Source organism: Pongo pygmaeus, chromosome X, assembly GCF_028885625.2.
Source record: "Pongo pygmaeus isolate AG05252 chromosome X, NHGRI_mPonPyg2-v2.0_pri, whole genome shotgun sequence".
In the NCBI taxonomy this organism is placed as follows: Eukaryota; Metazoa; Chordata; class Mammalia; order Primates; family Hominidae; genus Pongo; species Pongo pygmaeus.
Window position 1 is genome coordinate 80,223,873 of NC_072396.2, and position 19,800 is coordinate 80,243,672.

At 41.3% G+C, this 19,800-nt stretch overlaps 1 long non-coding RNA gene across 2 annotated transcripts in view; it reads right to left on the reverse strand.

Moving 5' to 3' along the window:
* LOC129024676 (uncharacterized) overlaps positions 1 to 19,533 on the reverse strand; it is a 348,709-nt gene extending 329,176 nt beyond the window's left edge. The window contains exons 1-2 of one of the 2 annotated variants that reach the window (XR_008497121.1): positions 19,236 to 19,533; positions 12,275 to 12,375 (exon numbers count right to left, since the gene is read on the reverse strand). This is a non-coding gene — a long non-coding RNA (uncharacterized LOC129024676). The remainder of the gene's footprint in view (positions 1 to 12,274; positions 12,376 to 19,235) is intronic. The other variant, XR_008497120.1, reaches the window with a different exon arrangement.
* Positions 19,534 to 19,800: the final 267 nt, after the last annotated feature.

Below are 19,800 nucleotides of genomic sequence, written 5' to 3' on the forward strand. Positions count from 1 at the left end.
ATTTTAGAATAAAGGTGATGTGGTGCTTAGAAGAATGTATATTCTGTTGATTTGGGGTGGCAAGTTCTGTAGATCTCTATTAGGTCCGCTTGGTCCAGAGCTTAGTTCAAGACCCGAATATCCTTGCTAATTTTCTGTCTCGTTGATCTGTCTAATATTGACAGTAGAGTGATAAACTCTCCAACAATTATTGTGTGGGAATCTAAATCTCTTTGTAGGTCTCTAAGAACGTTTTTTATGAATCTGGGTGCTCCTGTATTAGGTGCATATGTATGTAGAATAGTTAGCTCTTCTTATTGCATTGATTCTTTAACCATTATGTAATGCCCTTCTTTGTCTTTTTTTATCTTTGTTGGTTTAAAGTCTGTTTTGTCAGAGATTAGGATTGCAACCCCTGCTTTTTTCTGCTTTCCATTTGCTCGGTAAATATTCCTCAATCCCTTTATTTTGAGCCTATGTACGTGAGATTGGTCTCCTGAATACAGTACACTGATGGGTCTTGACTCTTTATCCAATTTGCCAGTCTGTATCTTTTAATTGGGGCATTTAGCTCATTTACATTTAAGGTTAATATTGTTATGTGTGAATTTTCTCCTGTCTTCATGATAATAACTGGTTATTTTGCATATTAGTTGATGTAGTCTCTTCATAGTGTCATTGGTCTTTTTATTTTGGTGTGTTTTTGCAGTTGCTGGTACTGGTTTTTCCTTTCCATATTTAGTGCTTCCTTCAGGAGCTCTTGTAAGGCAGGCCTGATGGTGACAAAATCCCTCAGCATTTGATTGTCTGTAGAGGATTTTATTTCTCCTTCTCTTATTGTGTCCGGAATTGGTGGGTTCTTGGTCTCACTGACTTCAAGAATGAAGCCATGGACAATCACGGTGAATGTTACAGTTCTTAAAGGCAGCGTGTCTGGAGTTTGTTCCTTCTGATGTTCAGATGTGTTCAGAGTTTCTTCCTTCTGGTGGGGTTCGTGGTCTCGTCAGCTCAGGAGTGAAGCTGCGGACCTTCACTGTGAGTGTTACAGCTCTTAAGGCAGCGCATCTGGAGTTGTTCATTCCTCCCGGTGGGTTCATGGTCTTGCTGGCTTTAGGAGTGAAGCTGCAGACCTTCACGGTGAGTGTTACAGCTCATAAAGGCAGTGTGGACCCAAAGAGTGAGCAGCAGCAAGATTTATTGCAAAGAGCGAAAGAACAAAGCTTCCACAGTGTGGAAGGGGACCCGAGCAGGTTGCCACTGCTGGCTCGGGCAGCCTGCTTTTATTCTCTTATCTGGCCCCACCCACATCCTGCCGATTGGTAGAGCCGAGTGGTCTGTTTTGACAGGGCATTGATTCGTGCGTTTACAATCCCTGAGCTAGACACAAAGGTTCTACACGTCCCCACCAGATTAGCTAGACACAGTGTCAACACAAAGGTTCTCCAAGGCCCCACCAGAGTAGCTAGATACAGAGTGTCGATTGGTGCATTCACAAACCCTGAGCTAGACACAGGGTGCTGATTAGTGTGTTTACAAACCTTGAGCTAGATACAGAGTGCCGATTGGTGTATTTACAATACCTGAGCTAGACATAAAGGTTCTCCACGTCGCCACCAGATTCAGGAGCCCAGCTGGCTTCACCCAGTGGATCCTGAACTGGGGCTGCTGGTGGAGCTGCCTGCCAGTCCTGCGCTGTGCGCCCGCACTCCTCAGCCCTTGGGTGGTCAATGGGACTGGGCGCCGTGGGGCAGGGGGCAGCGCTCGTCGGGGAGGCTTGGGCCACACAGGAGCCCACAGAGGTGGTGGGAGGCTCAGACATGGTGGGCTGCATGTCCCGAGCCCTGCCCCGCAGGAAGGCAGCTAAGGTCTGGCGAGAAATTGAGTGCAGCGCCAGTGGGCTGGCACTGCTGGGGGACCCAGTACACCCTCTGCAGCTGCTGGCCCGGGTGCTAAACCCCTCATTGCCCTGGGCCAGCAGGGCTGGCTGGCTGCTCCAAGTGTGGGGTATGCTGAGCCCGTGCCCACCCAGAATTCCAGCTGGCCCACAAGCGCCACGCACAGCCCTGGTTCCCACTCATGCCTCTCCCTCCACACCTCCCTGCAGGCTGAGGGAGCCAGCTCCGACCTTGGCCAGCCCAGAAAGGGGCTCCCACAGTGCAGTGGTGGGCTGAAGGGCTCCTCAAGTGCTGCCAAAGTGGGAGCCCAGGCAGAGGAAGCGCCGAGAGTGAGCGAGGGCTGTGAGGACTGCCAGCACGCTGTCACCTCTCATTATGAAACTTAGTTTGGCTGGATGTGAAAGCTTGGTTGAAAATTCTTTTCCTTAATAATGTTGAATATTGGCTCCCACTCTCTTCTAGCTTGTAGGGTTTCTGCAGAGAGATCTGCTGTTAGTCTTTTGGGCTTCCCTTTGTAGGTAATCTGACCTTTCTCTCTGGCTGCCCTTAACATTTTTTCCTTTGTTTTAACCTTGGAGAATCTGACTATTATGTGTCTTGTGGTTGCTATTCTTTAAAAGCATCTTAGTGGTGTTCTCTGTATTTCCTGAATTTGACTGTTTGCCTGTCTTGCTAAGTTGGGGAACTTCTCTTGGATAATATCCTGAAGTATATTTTCCAACTTGGTTTCATTCTTCCTGTCACTTTCAGGTACACCAATCAATTGTTTGGTCTTTTCACACCATCTCATGTTTCTTGAAGGCTTTGTTCATTCCATTTCATTCTTTTTTCTCTAATCTTGTCTTCACACTTTAAATTGTTAAGTTGATCTTCAATCTCTGATATCCTTTCTTCCAATTGATTGATTCAGCTATTGATATTTGTGTATGCTTCATGAAGTTCTTGTGCTGTGTTTTTCAGCTCCATCAGGTCATTTATGTTCTTCTCTAAACTGGTTATTCTAGCTAGCAATTCCTGTAATTTTTTATCAAGGTTCTTACCTTCCTTGCATTGTGTTAAAACATGCTACTTTAGCTCAGAGGAGTTTGTTATTACCCACCTTCTGAAGCCTACTTCTGTCAGTTCATCAAACTCATTCTCTGTCCAGTTTTGTGTCCTTGCTGGAGAGGAGTTGCAATCATTTGAAGGAGAAGAGGCATTCTGGTTTGGGGCATTTTCAGCATTTTTGTGCTGGTTTTTCCTCAGCTTCATGAGTTTATCTACCTTTGATCTTTGATGCTAATGTTCCTTGGGTGGGGTTTTTGCGTGGGGGTCCTTTTTGTTGATGTTGATGTTACTGCTTTCTGTTTGTTAGTTTTCCTTCTAACGATCAGGCCCCTATTCTGCTGGAGTTTGCTGGAGGTCCACTCCAGACCCTGTTTGCTTGGGTATCACTAGCGGGGGCTGCAGAACAGCAAAGATTACTGCCTGCTCCTTCTAGAAGCTTCCTCCCAGAGAAGCACCTGCCCGATGCCAGCCAGAGCTCTTCTGTATGAGGTGTCTGTCAACCCTTGCTGGGAGATGTCTTCCAGTCAGGAGGCACAGGGGTCAGAGACCCACTTGAGGGAGTCTGTCCCTTAACAGAGGTCAAGCTTTGTGCTGAGAGATCCACTGTTCTCTTCAGAGCCAGCAGGCAGGAATGTTTAAGTCTGCTGAAGCTGTGCCCACAGCTGCACCTTCCCCTAGTTACTCTGTCCCAGGGAGATGGGAGTTTTATCTATAAGCCCCTGAATGCGGCTGTTGCCTTTCTTTCAGAGATGCCTTGCCCAGTGAGGAGCACTCTAGAGAGATGGTCTGTCCATGGCCCCTTTGCTGCGCTGTGGTGAGATTCACCTGGTCCGAACTTCCCAGGCTTCTTAACACTGTTGGGGGATAATCGCCTACTCAAGCCTCAGTAATGGTGGATGCCCCTCCCTCCACCAAGCATGATTACCCCAGGTCGAGGTCAGACTGCTGTGCTGGCAGAGAGAATTTCAAGTCAGTGGTTCTTAGCTTGCTAGGCTCTGTGGGAGTGGGATCTCCTGAGTAGACCACTTGGCTCCCTGGCTTCAGCCCCCTTTCCAGGGGAGTGAATGGTTCTGTCTCACTGGGGTTCCAAGTGCCACTGGGGGAAAAACAAAACAAAACAAAAAAACTCCTGCAGCTAGCTCAGTGTCTGCCAAAACAGTCACCCAGTTTTGTGCTGGAAACCCAGGGCCCTGGTGGTGTAGGCACATGAGGGGATATTCTGGTCTGCGGGTTGCAAAAACCATGGGAAAAGTATAGTATCTCGACCAGACAGCACAGTCCCTCACACTTCCTTTGGCTTGGGGAGTGAGGTCCATGGACCCTTGCATTTCCCAGGTGAGATAATGCCCCACCCTACTTTTGCTTACCCTGTGTGGACTGCACCCACTACCTAACCAGTCCCAATGAGATGAACCAGGTACCTCAGTTGGAGATGCAGAAATCACCTCCTTCTGCATTGGTCTCGCTGGGAGCTGCAGACTGGAGTTGTCCCATTTGGCCATCTTGCCAGATCTCCCTTAAATTTCATATGGAATCTAAGAAGTCCCCATAGAGCCAAGACAATCCTAAGAAGAAAAAAAAAAAAACAAAGCTGGAGGCATCATACTACCTGACTTCAAACTATACTATAAGACTACAGTAACCAAAACAGCATGGTACTGGTACCAAAACAGACATATAGACCAATGGAACAGAACAGAGATCCCAGAAATAACACCACACTTCTAAAACCATCTGATCTTTGACAAACATGACAAAAACAAGCAATGGGGAAAGAATCTCCTATTCAGTAAATGGTGCTGGGAAAACTGGCTAGCCATATTCAGAAAACAGAAACTGGACCCCTTCCTTACGTCTTATAGAAAAAATAACTCAAGATGAATTAAAGACTTAAATATAAAACCCAAAACCATAAAAACCCTAGAAGAAAATCTAGGCAATACCATACAGGGCATGCCAAAAGCAATGGCAACAAAAGCCAAAATTGAAAAATGGGACAAATGGGATCTAATTAAAGAGCTTCTGCACAGCAAAAGAAACTAGCATCGCAGCCAACAGCATGAACAAAAAAGCTTAACATCACTGATCATCAGAGAAATGCAAATCAAAATCACAGTGATATACCATCTCATGCTAGTTAGAATGGCAATTATTAAAAAGTTAGGAAATGAGATGCTGGCGAGGCTGTGGAGAAATAGGAACACTTTTACACTCTTGGTGTGAATGTAAATTAGTTCAACTATTGTGGAAGACATTGGGGCAATTCCTCAAGGATCCAGAACCAGAAATATTATTTGACCCAGCAATCCCATTACTGGGCATATACCCAAAGGAATGTAAATCATTCTACTATAAAGACACATAGACATGTATGTATATTGCAGCACTATTTACAATAGCAAAGACATGGAACCAACCCAAATGCCCATCAATGTTAGAATGGATAAAGAAAATGTGGTACATACATACCATGGAATACTATGCAACCATAAAAAAGAATGAGATCATGCCCTTTGCAGGAACATGGATCGTGCTGGAAGCCATCATCCTTAGCAAACTAACACAGTAACAGAAAACCAAATAATGCATGTTCTCACTCATAAGTGGGAGTTGAACATGGAGGACACATGGTCACAGAGAGGGGAAATAACACACACCAGGGCCTGTTAGGAGGTGGGGGGTGAGGGGAGGGATCTTAGAGGATGGGTCAATAGGTGCAGCAAACCACCATGGCATACATATACCTATTTAACAAACCTGCACGTTCTGCATATGTATCCCATTTTTTAGAAGCAATTTTTTTTAAAAAATTACTTTCTCTGGTTATGACTGAAGAAGTGTCCTACAAAGTGGACATACGTGTGTGCACTCATCCCCAAGATTTTTGCCTCAAAGCTCAGAGAGCTGCTGAGAACCATGAGTAAGAAGTGATTGGGGGCCTAGAGACCTTGGGAGGGAGACTTTGTCAGAAGTGAAATTTTCATATAGATAGAAGGTAGCAGGAAGACACCAGAAGCTTCACGACTCGGATGGCTTATTTGAAGGCCCCATTTTGTCCCCACTCTCTTCTTGTTTTCTCTCTGTCCATGTATGTTTTCTGGAAAGTTGACATTCCAAGCCTAATCCCATGTGCATCCAGGCCGGCAAGTAAAGCTGAGTTGCCAATTACTTTGCTTTTTTATACTCCACTTTCCCTGAGTGGCAATGAAAATAATAATCCTAGAGCCTTTCCTGACAAGTTCTGCAGGTAAGAGCTTGTTTTAGGTATAATCCTTCATGGGAGCTAAGGGCAGAGGAAAGAAGAATGGGGTCAAGTAAATAACCTCTAGAGCATCTTTCTGATTATGTGACTCAGTCATCTGTGGGCTTTTGCCATTGCTGTTAATTAAGGTTGACACCAAGGCCAAGCAGACTTTATGAGCTAGGACATAGCTGGATCACCCTTAGGACTAAGAAGAGGAGAAAACGTCATTCCAGATCCTACCAGAGCCCTCTACTTCTCCCTTTTGTTGTTGTGCCATCTGTTTCGAAGAGAAGCCTGAGACAATTTTATGTTGGTGGGGAGTCGGGGGGAGGGTGTATGTGCATGCGTGCATGTGTTCCAACTTTCCAAGCAAGGGATCTCTTCTAACCTAGCCTAAGTTGGAATAGTGCTACAGGTCCAGGACCTTAGCCTTAGAGAGCAGAGCTATTCTTCCGTCTCTTGCTTCCCACTATGTAGCACTCAATGTTTGATATTGGTACTGGAGACCATGTGACTTCATCTTCCTTAAATATGGCATTAATTTTCACCCGGAAAAATAAAGCAATTAATGGAAATCGGGCACTTAAGATAATAAAAGGGAGTGTTTTGCCTTAGGGCAAAGCATAAGGATTTAATTTTCCCAGAATTCTCAATCTGATTCTGAGGCCAGCAACAACTAGTTTTGGGGCAGTACAAATACACAAGATGAAATCCCCAACCAGGGACCTGGAGCCAGAAGAACCCACTCAAGAGCACAGTGGCTTCAAATGGCCCTGGTGTTGGAGGCCTTTTTAACAATGTGGCTGTAATCTACACAGTAACCAGACCAAGCAAGCCTGCTTTAGCAGATAACCTCAAAAGTGCAAAGATATTATTGAGATGCGGAGGAATATCAAGGGAGGCTCCACAAGAACGATGGAGTTTTGTTTTGTTGATCTATTCCTTATTTACGGCAGGGGAAGAACAGCTGTTTACAAGGGTGGATCGATGTTAGGGACACTATGAAGGCTTCCAGCTGAACATCAGCCTCTTTGAGACTAGACATTTCACTGTTAATGTTAACAATCCATTTCTTTGGTTTAAGCTGTGTGAATTCCCTGGGCTGCCCTGGAAAAAGAAGTATATTCAACCCTTGACAATAAATCATAAGGAAGGTAGAGGAGGAGGACCAATAGAGGGAGATTTGCCTTTGGAATGTGAAATAGTTCCTTCAAGTGAACCAGAGACTTATAGAGCAGGAGGTGACCTTAGAGATTGTTTAATTCACCTTGAAACTTAACTATAATAAACGGTTCCCTTAGACAAACAGAAATAAGAGGAAGAGTTTGAGCTGGGAATAGAGAGAGGCTCTGGACTGTGTGGGAAAGTTGAACCAGGAAAATAATTTCACTGTTAGGAGGACTGGCACATGACCTTGAAGGGAAGATGCAAGATGGCATTGGCAAAGATGAAGGAGCACAGGCAAAACTAAGCCAGTGCATGTAGCATAAGTGTGTCTAATATTAAAACAGAATTTGCAATGAATTCCAAGAGTACAGAAAATTATTTTGAAAGGCCAGACTTCTACATGATGGTTTTCTTTGCTTTAAGTTGCTCAGGCTAATTGGAATGGAATGTTTCAGTTAAGCAAACACTCACTAGAACTCAAACCTAATTATAACCTCCATTCAAAAAAAGTAGATAGAAATGGTTGCAAATGTCTCTTTGTTTCTCAGTTTGGAATATAAAGTATAGAATGTACACTGTTGAGATTTGTTATGGACATATTTACGATGTTATACTATTTGGAATATAAAATTGAGAATGTACAATTTTGAGGTTTGTTATGGGTTTATTTGGAATGTTACAGGATGCAATATGACTTCCCAGAAAACATGGCAAAAATTGCAGCAGCAAGCTTCGCTCCTGTTAAGTTTCTTTCCTCTGTCCAAAGTCCTGTCATAAGTATAGGAGTGAGACAGGGGAAAATGGGAAGATGAGGAAATGGGGTTATCAAAAGATTATTTGGAAATTTATTCTTTTTTACCATTTGTTTGGAGGTTTTTGTTTTGTTTTAGATTTTGAAAGGGAAATGCATGCACATGGTAAACAATTCTAACATACTCAAAAGGCTATATACAGTTTGAAAGTCAGTTAACTTTGCTAGAAGAAAACACTGTTAAAAGTTGCTTGTGTTACCTTGTGATACCAGAGATAATCTACATTTACAAACACACACACACATAATTATAATTTTGGATCTTATAAAACCTTTGTGAAGGCTTCTCTGTCTGTCAGGTTTGCTTCAGAACAACACCAGATTCCCGTGGCATGGTCTTTACCATGTGACCAAAATCATCTTCAAAGATTCAGCCAGGCCACTGGTCTCTACCTCTATGTTACATACTCAGAAGCCAAGCCATAGTAGGTAGGGGTAAGTAGGAGGGGATCCTGGGAATTGTGACAAAGTGTCGTTCTCTTAGGAAAATTAGGATATTAGTACCTACCTCACAGGATTATTTTAAGCACTGAAAGAAATAACATGAATAAAATGTTTAAAACAGTGCCTGGCATAGAGTAAGTGCTACATAAGTGTCAGCTGTTGTCATCATCACACATTATTGTTGCTATTGTGAAAGAGGACAGCTTAGGGCTTCCTGAAGCTATTCCCTATTTTCTCTGGGTTTTCTTCACAGGTAACTCCGAAGATGGGAGTTGCTGTCACTACTCTTCTGGAATATTTTCCCCACCAAGATCTAAACTGTGGAGCCAGTTGGTAACCAGAATTGTACCTCAAAAGCTCTCCTAGACACATGGAAAACTTGGCTTCTCTGCCTGATGTTCGTCTCAAAGCATCAGTGATAAACTGTTTCATATGTTATTACTCACTACTGTTCTTGTAAAGACCATGGAAATACATGGACAGACCGCCAGCTCACCACACTTTCTGGAGAATTACTCAGCCCAGACGTGTTGTTTTCATCTCCTTTGTGTGATTCAGTTCCTCTTCATTCCTACGCCTCTCACCACTTCTGAGGAGTTACATGTTTCCAGCTAGCCGCAGACATTGAACTGCCTTATCTTGCTGGCTACAACTGCATGCAGCTGGTGCCACTAGGACAGGCTGAACTACAAATTCACAGATTAAACTCCCTAAGCAGCCTGAGTCTGCCATCTCATTCCCTTCGAAGCTCTTAGAGAAGGGGAAGCCAAGCTCACAGATATGCAGCACACCTTCTCTCACCTGTCTCTTTATTTGGGAGGGCGGGTGAATGACAACTAAGACAATTAGCATTTCCCTACCAAAGAGTCTCATCACTGACATCTCTTTACTTCCTGGTTTCTCACAAACATAAATTGAACATTTGACTTCTGGTACAAATCTTTGTACCATCACAGAGGGGCTTCCATGGGGATTAACCATAAAGACTCACTTGCTTGATTCATTTCCAGTGACTTTTTCTACACTTCATTTATCCACATCCATGGCCCATGCAGGATCTTTTCATCATACAAAACAGCTCTACTTCTGAAATCTTAAATTCGTACACCCTACTCTTCAGCTACTTTTATTTTCCAGTAAGGGCTTTTACTTCCTTGCCCATACTACTCCTATTCTATGTTCTCCTGGTTTCTGTCAGTTTATCAGTCCATCCTAATTATTTTTTCTGACTTGCCTGGGCTCTATAATCTATTATTGCAACCATTTTCTTTTCTCTAGTTTTAACTTACCACATTTTGACCTGGTACCACCTGAAAATTTATGGTTTCCTGCTTCAGGAGAATTATTGGCACCACATGATAACTTCTTCAGGAGTTCCTGGCCAACTTTCTCTTCCATCTCCTCCTATATATTCAGACATCTCTTTTCATCAATCACTGTCCTAACTTAGAATCTTCACTCCTTCCCTCTCCAATGGTTCTTTGTCCTCTGCACAGCAATATGCTCAAACCTCCCATCATTTAAGAAACAGTCCCTCCACCTTATCTCTTTCTCTGTTTGTTGCCCTGTCTCTCCTTTTCTTTCTAACCAAGCTTTTTAAAAGCAGTTTAAGAACAGTTTAAAAACTTGTAAAGAACAGCTTACATTCACAGTCTTCACTTACTCTTTTCCTTTTCACCCCTCAACACACTGAAATCTGGTTCTGTTTCTGGGGTAGATCCTCTCCTACCCATTTGTACCTTTGTCAAATATTAATCACTCTACTGTAATCACCACTAGGCCTAAGTACCTCAAAATGTAGGATGTTGAATAACTTACCTATGTAGTCCCAGAGCCTAGCACAGTGCTTGATTGATAGGAGGTCCTCAATAAGCAAATTATGTCACAAACACTTACTGGACACCTACTAGGAACCAAGCACTGTATTGGTTCTGTGGACTTGAATCCATCACAAAACCTATATTTAAGCAACTTTTTCTCACAGAACCTTTCTTTCCTTTGTGAATGTCAAGTCAGTATATTTAATTAAGCCATACAACCCCTGTCCCGTGCCATGCCTTTACTCATAATGGTCATTCAACATTTGTTGAACGAATGCTTGATAGAACTCAGCAGACCCAAAAAGACTAATTGTGAAGAGTTGCTATAGGAAATGGCCAGAGAGATGCCTGTTGTGAAATCTGGTTCCTTACAGAGAGCTTTTCAGGCTTTCAGAGCCATTTCTGAGCAGTTCTCTAGAAATACATTCATTTACAACTCTATCCCAACATGGCTGATAGTTTTTGGTAAGCCTGTTTACAACCTCTCCATTTCCTTTGTCTTCAACTTCTCTCCCCTCTCTCCAGTCTTTCCCCCTACACCTATTAGACAGGTGCAAATGTCTCTCCTAGTCACAAATAAGGAAAGACCTAAATTAGAAAACCTCCCTGGACTCCAAGGTTTCACATTACCTAATATCCTTCCTTTCTCCACTAATCTTCTGCAAGAATAGTCTGAACTTTCTAGTCCCATTTCCTTCTTCCCATTCATTCCCACACCAAATAGTCAGAAAGGCTAGGATATGAATTAGAATGGCCAGGGAAGGGTTTCATGGACAAGTAAGGGCACAGGACACGAAGAATTTTGTGATTAAAGTGCAGAATATGGAAATGTATTGGAGAGGTATTAGGTTTTTCTATTTTATTTTTCATCTGTTTTATAATATTCTTTTTTTTAAGTAGGTAACACATGTATATGATACATAGTTCAAAAAATGCAAGGTGAAAGTAAGGGTTCTTCCCAATCCTACCAAGTTCCCTTTTCTAGAGGCAATCACTGTTAAAAGTTTCTTATGTATCCTCCCAAAGATGCATTTGTAAATATTTACATATATGGAATGCCTATACAATATGGTAGAACACAATAAGAAGGGCAGTGTGAACTGACAAGCACAGAAGAGGCTTTGAAGAATTAGGGAATATCATCTTCCCTCTAACATACTCTTCCTCTTAAGTCCCCACCTCCATTAATAGCTTTTCCATCCTCCCAAGCTGACCCAGGCTCAAAGCCTCTGAACATTGGTAGGAAACCTGTTACTAACCAGAGTCCCAATGGTTTTCTGTACATCACAGTTAAGCCAATTAACATTCCCTCCATACCTGCCACTGCTATTTTCAATTTTATTTTGAAAATATAAGTCACATACATCTACTCCTCACCACCTTCACTACCCCAGCCTCCATTAGGCCCTCATGACTTCTTATCTTCAAAGTTGGAATAACTGCCTTCTTCATATTATTGTTAGGTACATTTGGTAAAATTAAATAAACATGGTAACAATTAGCAGGCTCAACAAATATTTGTTCCTTTCTCTTCTCCCCAATATCTCCCAGCCACCCTACCACCCCACCACCCCATCAACCTTAATCCACTCCCCATATTACATACTTGGTTTATCAAAACAATGTCGAATTCTTGAAATTTTTCTATATCTATCCTATATTGATCCCAAGATCAGAGCTTCAGAATATGAAAACTTACCTGAACTCTGAGGAAAGGTACTAGAAAATTCCAAATACAGCTGTCCCAAAGGAAAACCACTCTTAGTACCTCTCAAAGGCATTGCCTTTATAGTCTAGGGTAATATCATTGACATTTAGAAATAAAGGTTATGATCTAACCTATATTTTTCCCCTAGAAAAACCTTACCTATTCTTCAGGATTCAGTTTGAATTCCACTTCTTGAAGTCTTCCAGGATTCTTCCCATGTTAACTCTTTTCACCCAAGTCTTAATGAATCTTACCTTTCTCTGCATTACAAAATGTGGAGGGAAGGGAGGGAGGAGAGGGGAGATAAAGGAAGACATGGGATGGGGAGTGAGAGAGTGACACCCAAATCCTTGTTCTGTCAAAACCCATTGTCCCACCTCCTAAAATACGCCTAACTGAGTAAGATTAAAGAGATGGTTACCAAGCAGCAGGTAAGGGTATCCCCTAGACCCCTTAGTTTCTGCTTAAAAATTAAAGACATATAAAATAAAATATACTTTAATCTTGAATAAACTTATTTATTTTCAAGTTGATTTACTTTTGTACACATGATTTTGGCATATTTTAATTTTTATTCTCTATATCATAATCTGATTCATTTCAATTAAATCATGAACATTTTCCCATGTCATTAACTTTTCTTTAAAATATTTTTTAATAGTTTTGTAAGTCTCTTATCTTGTTTCCATCTGTAGTATATTTGTTCCCCTATTTTGGGGCATTTTTCTTTTTATTCCCATTTTTGTTTTTACAAATAATGTTATTTGAAGGTATGTAAATCTTTATCTGAATCTCTATTTATCTGAATCTTTATGTTTAGACATGTCGATAGATAACATCAAACTACTTCCAAAAATGATGTACCTATCTAATCCACTGGCACTGTACAAGAATGACCACCTCACTGCACTCTCCCCAGCATAGACTATTATCTTTTCTATTTTTTTCTAATTTGATAGGTGACAAAAATGACATGCCATTATTAGTTTTTCTTTTCCTTTTTTTTTTTTTTTTTTGAGATGGAGTCTCACTATGTCACCCAGGCTGGAGTGTAATGGCACGATCTCGGCTCACTGCAACCCCCGCCTCCTGGGTCCAAGCTATTCTCCTGCCTCAGCCTTCTGAGCAGCTGGGATTACAGGAGCCCACCACCATGTCCGGTTAATTTTTTTTATTTTTAGTAGAGATAGGTTTTCGCCATGTTGGCCAGGGTGGTCTGAAACATCTGACCTCAGGCGATCCGCCCGCCTCGGCCTCCCAAAGTGCTGGGATTACAGGCATGAGACGCCATGCCCGGACAAGAGTTTTTCAATAATGTTAATATACATAGTTTGTTTTTCCTGTTCTGTTAATTACTTATACATCTCCTTTGCCCATTTTTATTGAGATCTTCTGTTTTTCTTACTAGTTATATGTATTTTGACATAATCAACATGTTATATTATAATTATTATATGCAGTTGATTCTTATTATTCACAGTTGCTATGTTGTATAAAGCCACTACAAACTCTGAATTAACGAATACTGAACCACTGCTCCTGGAGAAATACATAGTTAGGCTTCTGTGAGCCTCTGGTCACGTTTCCATCAGCCCATCAAAACACAATCTTTGTTTATGTCTGTTTCTGTTTAAAGACACCTTATTTAAGCCACACAAAAACACAAATATTACATGTTCTCACTCATATGTGGAAGCTAAAAAAAAGAACTCATGGAGATACAGAGTAGAATGACAGTTACCAGAGGCTGGAAAGAGTAGTAGGAAGTCAAGGGATAGAGATGGGTTGGTTAATGGATACAAAGATATAGTTAGATAGAAGGAATAAGACCTAGTGTTCAGTAGCACAATAGGGTGCCTATGGTTAACAATAATTTATTGTATATTTCAAAATAACTAAAACAGTGAAATTGGAATGTTCCTAACACAAAGAAATAATAAATTATTGAGGATATGCATTCCCTAATTACCCTGATTTGATCATTATATATCATATGCTTGTATAAAAACATCACATGTACCCCATAAATATGTACAACTATTATGCAGTCTGTGCTCATGGTTTTATATAATTCCTCCTTGGCTATTGATTCTCAAATCTATGTATCCAGATGGGATCATTCTCTGGAGTTTCAGCCTTCCCTAGATCTCTCCAAGTGGATTTTCCACAGGAACCTCAAACTCTACTTGACTGAAATAAAACTATTCTTCCCATTTTCACAAATGAAGAATCTGAGGCTCAACAAAGTTGAAGAATTTCCCTTGGGTGCCAGTAAAGAAATTAAACCCAATCTGTCTGACTCTGAATCTTATGCTCTTTCCATTTTTGTTATACTGCCTTTTATAATATTAGGGAGAAAAAAACCCAGAACATTACATATATATCTTGTAGCTCTGAAACAGAGTAACAAGTTTCACTGGGGAATTGATCCTTCCTGCTCTAAGAAGCTTGAATCCTAAATTTTCTGGATTACTTTTTAAAAAATAATTCCCTGGAAAATCAGGGGCAAAATTATTAAGTGGAAGAAGCTGGAGAAGTCCCTTCCACTCTTCGGATCACATTTTCCCTGATGTTTAAAAAAGATCTCTACATTCTCTTGCAGCTGTGCCATTATGAGAGTCTATGGAAGACAGAGTTCTGTATAAGGTACAGACATTATGAATAAATGCTCATGCCATTCAGCCTGTGTAATAGCTCAGCTGCATTCCAACGCCATTCTCCAGGACCCGCTGGACTAAAGGCTGATCATATATCTTCATGATATTCTCATCTACTCCAGGCACCCAGCCCAGCATGACGCACTTGTCCACACAGCCCTGACTCACCTCTGGCAATACCAGCTCTTTATTCAACTGGAGAAGTAATCAGGTAAAAGTGGAAATTCTATGACATATTTCTCCACAGAGCGTTCTGATATGTGCTCCCCAAAGTCACTCACTAGCTGCATGACCTTGGACATGTCACTTAATCTCTCTGACCCTCAGTTTTCTCTTCTGCAAAAGAGAGATTAATAAAACGTAATTCACCTGATTGTTGCAAAAATTAAGAAATAATGTGTGGAAGAGCACCAGGCATATACTAGGTACTTAATAAATGTTTTCTTCCTTCAATGTCATCCTTCAATGGGCCATGCCAGTGTTTCTTGGATTCACTAGTTATTATCAAGGTCTAATCTATACATTTTTTGATCATCGCCCCCCGTATCAACCAAAGAACATTTAGCCAGGTGTGGTGGCATGTGCCTGTAGTCCCAGCTACTCAGGAGGCTGAGGCAGGATGATAGCTTGAGCCCAGGAGTTCAAGGCTGCACCGAGCTATAATTACGCCACCACTGCACTCCAGCCTGGGCAATGGAGCAAGATCAAAAAAAAAAAAAAAAAAAAAAACCTGAAGAAATGCCACTCATGGTGATTCTTAATTTACTTAACTGTAGCAATTCAGGCTGCATTTGAGTTCTTAGAGCAAATTTAAAGTCATAACATGTAGCAGCGAGCATCTGCTTAAATGCTTCCTGTGACAGGGAACTCAGTCCCTTTTAACACAGCCCATTTCATCTTCAATCAGCTCTGTTGTAACTTCCACCCAATAATCTTAATTCTGTCTCTTGGAGTCAAACTTTACAAATAAAATTCTCTTTCTCATGACAACCCTGTAGAAACTGGAAGACAGTAACCCTGCCCCCACTCCACCCTCAAGGCTTCTCTTCTTACTCTGTATTTTGTCTGTGTTCCTCTTTAAAAGATAACTGCCATATCTGAGCAAAATACTTGAGGTATGGTTCTACAAACTCAGCAACAAAGGAAATAATCACCTCCTGCATTCTAGATACTATACTACTATTAATGCAGCCTCAATTTCCATTACTTTTTTCAGAAGCCATATTAAACATAGACCCATCCTATAGAGTTGCTATTTTTTTAATTTTTAATTTGTTTTATGAAACTGGTGCAAGATACCACGTTTTTTCTTATCAAATTTATTTTGTTATTTTTGGACCATCTTTGCAATTTAGTACATTCTTGGATTCCTGGTTCTATCATCCAACATATATATTTACCCTCCCTTTTATAGTTTTCTCCTAACACTTGATGAGTATACTGTTCTTGCATCTCCATCCAAGCCATTAATTAAAATCTTGAAACCAAGACGAAGTCAGGTACAGAGCCCTACAGCTCACCACCAAGGACTTCTCTTTGCAATAGTGAAGCACAATTTTCTCCTACCTCAGTATACCTGACAGACCTTTCCACCATCGATTTACATTAATCACAATAGCTCACAAAACACCAGAGATACCCAAGGAGTGGCAGGACTCCTTAGAGGAAAACTAAAATAAGGGGAAAAGCCTGTGTGGCTTGGAGAAACCTTTATCCAAGCGACTCCGATAAATCTCTCAGAGAATGTGCCCTCATCTCTTGCCCTTTTTAAGAATTCCTACCCCAAGGAAACATAGGATAAATAATTAGCAACTTTTGTAAATGGTTTCTTCATCTGTATGTTGGAGCTAATAATATACAGCTCCTAGGGCTGTTATGAGGGCTAAATGACTAATACATATAAAGTACTTAGCACAATGCCTGGTATGTAATAAGTGCTCAATATAAGTATTACTTAAAAAAGACCTTTCAGACTTCAACTAAAGGAATAATGTTCTAGCTTATGTTTCGTCCATCTTGTTCACCAGGGTGTCATAAAAATAAACATTTTTGTCATGTTCCTTTCTGCAATGTAAGTAAACTATAATCATTACCTACCTGCATCAACGTAAGTAAACTATAATCATTACCTACCTGCATCTATTCATTAAATGACCATATCCAAAAAGGCCACGTTTCCCAGCCCACAAATCTGAGTACAGGACACAGCCCCTGAGGGGCTGTTATAGCCACAAATATATTAAAATTTAATTTTTTCAAGCTGAGGCTCTACTGTATTGTCTGACTCCCATTCACCCCCTACCGCCCCAACTATGAATGGCAGAATCAAGACCTCCACATTCTTGAAGGCCCACATCATTTCCCTTCCTGTTGCAACATTACCTGATCCTGCTGTTTTCAGTAATGGTGACAGAATCCAGGTAAGGTAATCCAGATTTGCCTTGCATAAGATAATTCCAAGATGTCTATGGCTGCAGGACAGATTGTGATACTCCACCCTGTTCATACCCATAGCTCTCTGTTCACACTCATGATATCCCTATCTCCCAACCCCCACCTTGGGTCACTGTGGTTTGCATGTCATATCTCAGGACTTCTGGTGGCCAAAAGTGAATGCTGAAGTAGGACAAGAACTGAATCTGGAACCAGAGAAATCTATAAGTCTGTAACATTGGAAAACATTGTATGCTATGGCTTTTCTAAGTGACATGTTAATAGTAATCGACATATTATTATAAAAATAAAAATTTCCCACATCTATATTGTGCTTTGTGGTCTATAAAATACTTCAATGATCTCCAGTGTGTGATGTTCTCCTTCCTGTGTCAATGTGTTCTCATTGTTCCATTCCCACCTACGAGTGAGACCATACGGAGTTATAAGAATAATAAAATTAAAAAATAATAATAAAAACTTTAATGAGCACTTTCTCCTTTGTTCATCAGAACAGTTAAGTAGCTTCATTTGAGGGAAACACTGCTGAAAAATTAAAAATTAATTATCTTCATCAAATTTAATTATGTATTATTCCTCCACACGTATACAATAATTATCTCTGTCACACAATCTAGTTTGATAAAAAAAAGTTAAATAACAGCTACTTTGCACCACAAGGCATGAAACGCTAGGCTTCTTATCTTTTAGGACAGATAATATTAACTTTATTTTACAGGTAAGGAAAGCAAGTCTCTGTGAGGTTAATTTGCTCAAAGTCCACGTATCAAAGAGTAGAACTAGGAGTCAAAGCCTCTCTACTCTGACTCCAAATCTTCTGCTCTGTTTTCTACCTCAGCATTTTGCAGTGCCATTCAACTGCCTTGATTAAAATGCCTGGCATCCTCCCTGTCAAGAAACAGGCAGTGGCTAACTGAAGCCATTTTCCTAAAAGACATCTTTCAACTCACAAGTTCCTAAGCCAAGTTATCTCACAAAAGAGTAAGTTTCCTTTCCAGGCAGCCAAGTTTCTACGCCATTCTAAAGAACCTTTCTTTTTAACCTTTCAGGTATACAGCCATAGAGCCTCATCCATCTGCAGAAAAGATGTTGACATATACTGCACCAAACAGAGCTCCAACCCCACCTTCAATCTTGCAGCATTATGTCAGTCATTATCAAAGCATCTGGCCCAGTGTCTCACTGCAGAGATTGTGCACAAATTAGAAATGCTGCAATCTATGAAAATTCATTCTTCATTCTCCATGTTTGTCAGCCCCTACCCTTCACATTGCAGTCCCAACAAAGGACAGAAAGGCAACCACATGGGAGAAATCCAGATAACCCAGGCCAATTTCTACCTCAGCCCACAAATAACAAGGAACTAGATAGCCAGTCTTGCAGATGAGAGATTAGATACTGTTCTAAGCCTACCATTTTCTCTTACACAGCTCTCTAAAACATCACAAGGTATACTCCTCAACTCAATTCTAATTAGCTGACTCATTCACTTCATGCCTTACCTATTATAATTAGCTATTTTCTTCAAGATTTACCAATCCCTCCTTCTACCCTAAATAGCATCCCTAAACAGCCACACAGCATTATGACCGTCTACAGTTAAAAAGATGGAAAAGTTGTCATTCACGGTTTGGTATTCCATTAACTTTGGCCTGAGGTGAGACCAGACACAAAGAATGCCTTCAGGAGCTGGCATGCAGAGCCAGGAATCACTGGGGCCACATACAACCTAGTCTTAGCTCCAGCCAGATGAAACTACTGGATGCTGTGAGGTCACATACTGCTTCCCAGACAAACCAAGGCAGAGCCCAAAACTCTGCATTACCTCCTCAAAATAGCCTCCCATATCTCACACACACACACACAAAAAAAGCCCAACTTTGGGTGCAACTAGCAACTAGCCTCTTGAATCTCCCCTCAACCAACCCTGGCCCCTGTATTTTCCTGTCTTCTTATTTGATCTGTTTTCTATCCTGGTTCTCAGCTGAGTATCAACTTCTGTTAAGTACCTGATTCCTTGCTTTGGCTTGAATCAGCATAGTCTTCAGCCATCTTCCTACCGACCTCAGGCTCAAGTTCTGCAGAACTGGTTTAAACTGGTCAAAATAGATTTGAACTGACCAGAACTGATTTTCTTTGTCAAAAAATATTTGAACTGATCAAGATCAACTTCTGACCATTTTAAACACTTTGGGCCAGTTTTACATTACTAATGCAGGAGCAAGCCACTGAGGGAATCAGGATGAACCAGGAATGAGATGAAGCTGCCTCAATCTGCTTAAAAGACCAGTGAGGAGGGACAAAAAGGACCTGATGCTAAGGATCATACCATTTGTGGTGGTGGTGCTGGAGGGGGGATAAGAAAGGACCTAATAGTCCGAGAGGTAGGATCAAACTACTGTGGACCCCGGGGGAGGGGCTAAAATAAACTGATGCTCAATAACGCAGGATCAAATCACTGGTGTGAGACAGGAGGAGGAAAGATGCTGATGCTCGCCAGACAGGATCAAACCACTGAGATGCATATGGAGCTGAATGGGGATGCTTTTCTATAAGGAGCCATCAAACCACTCT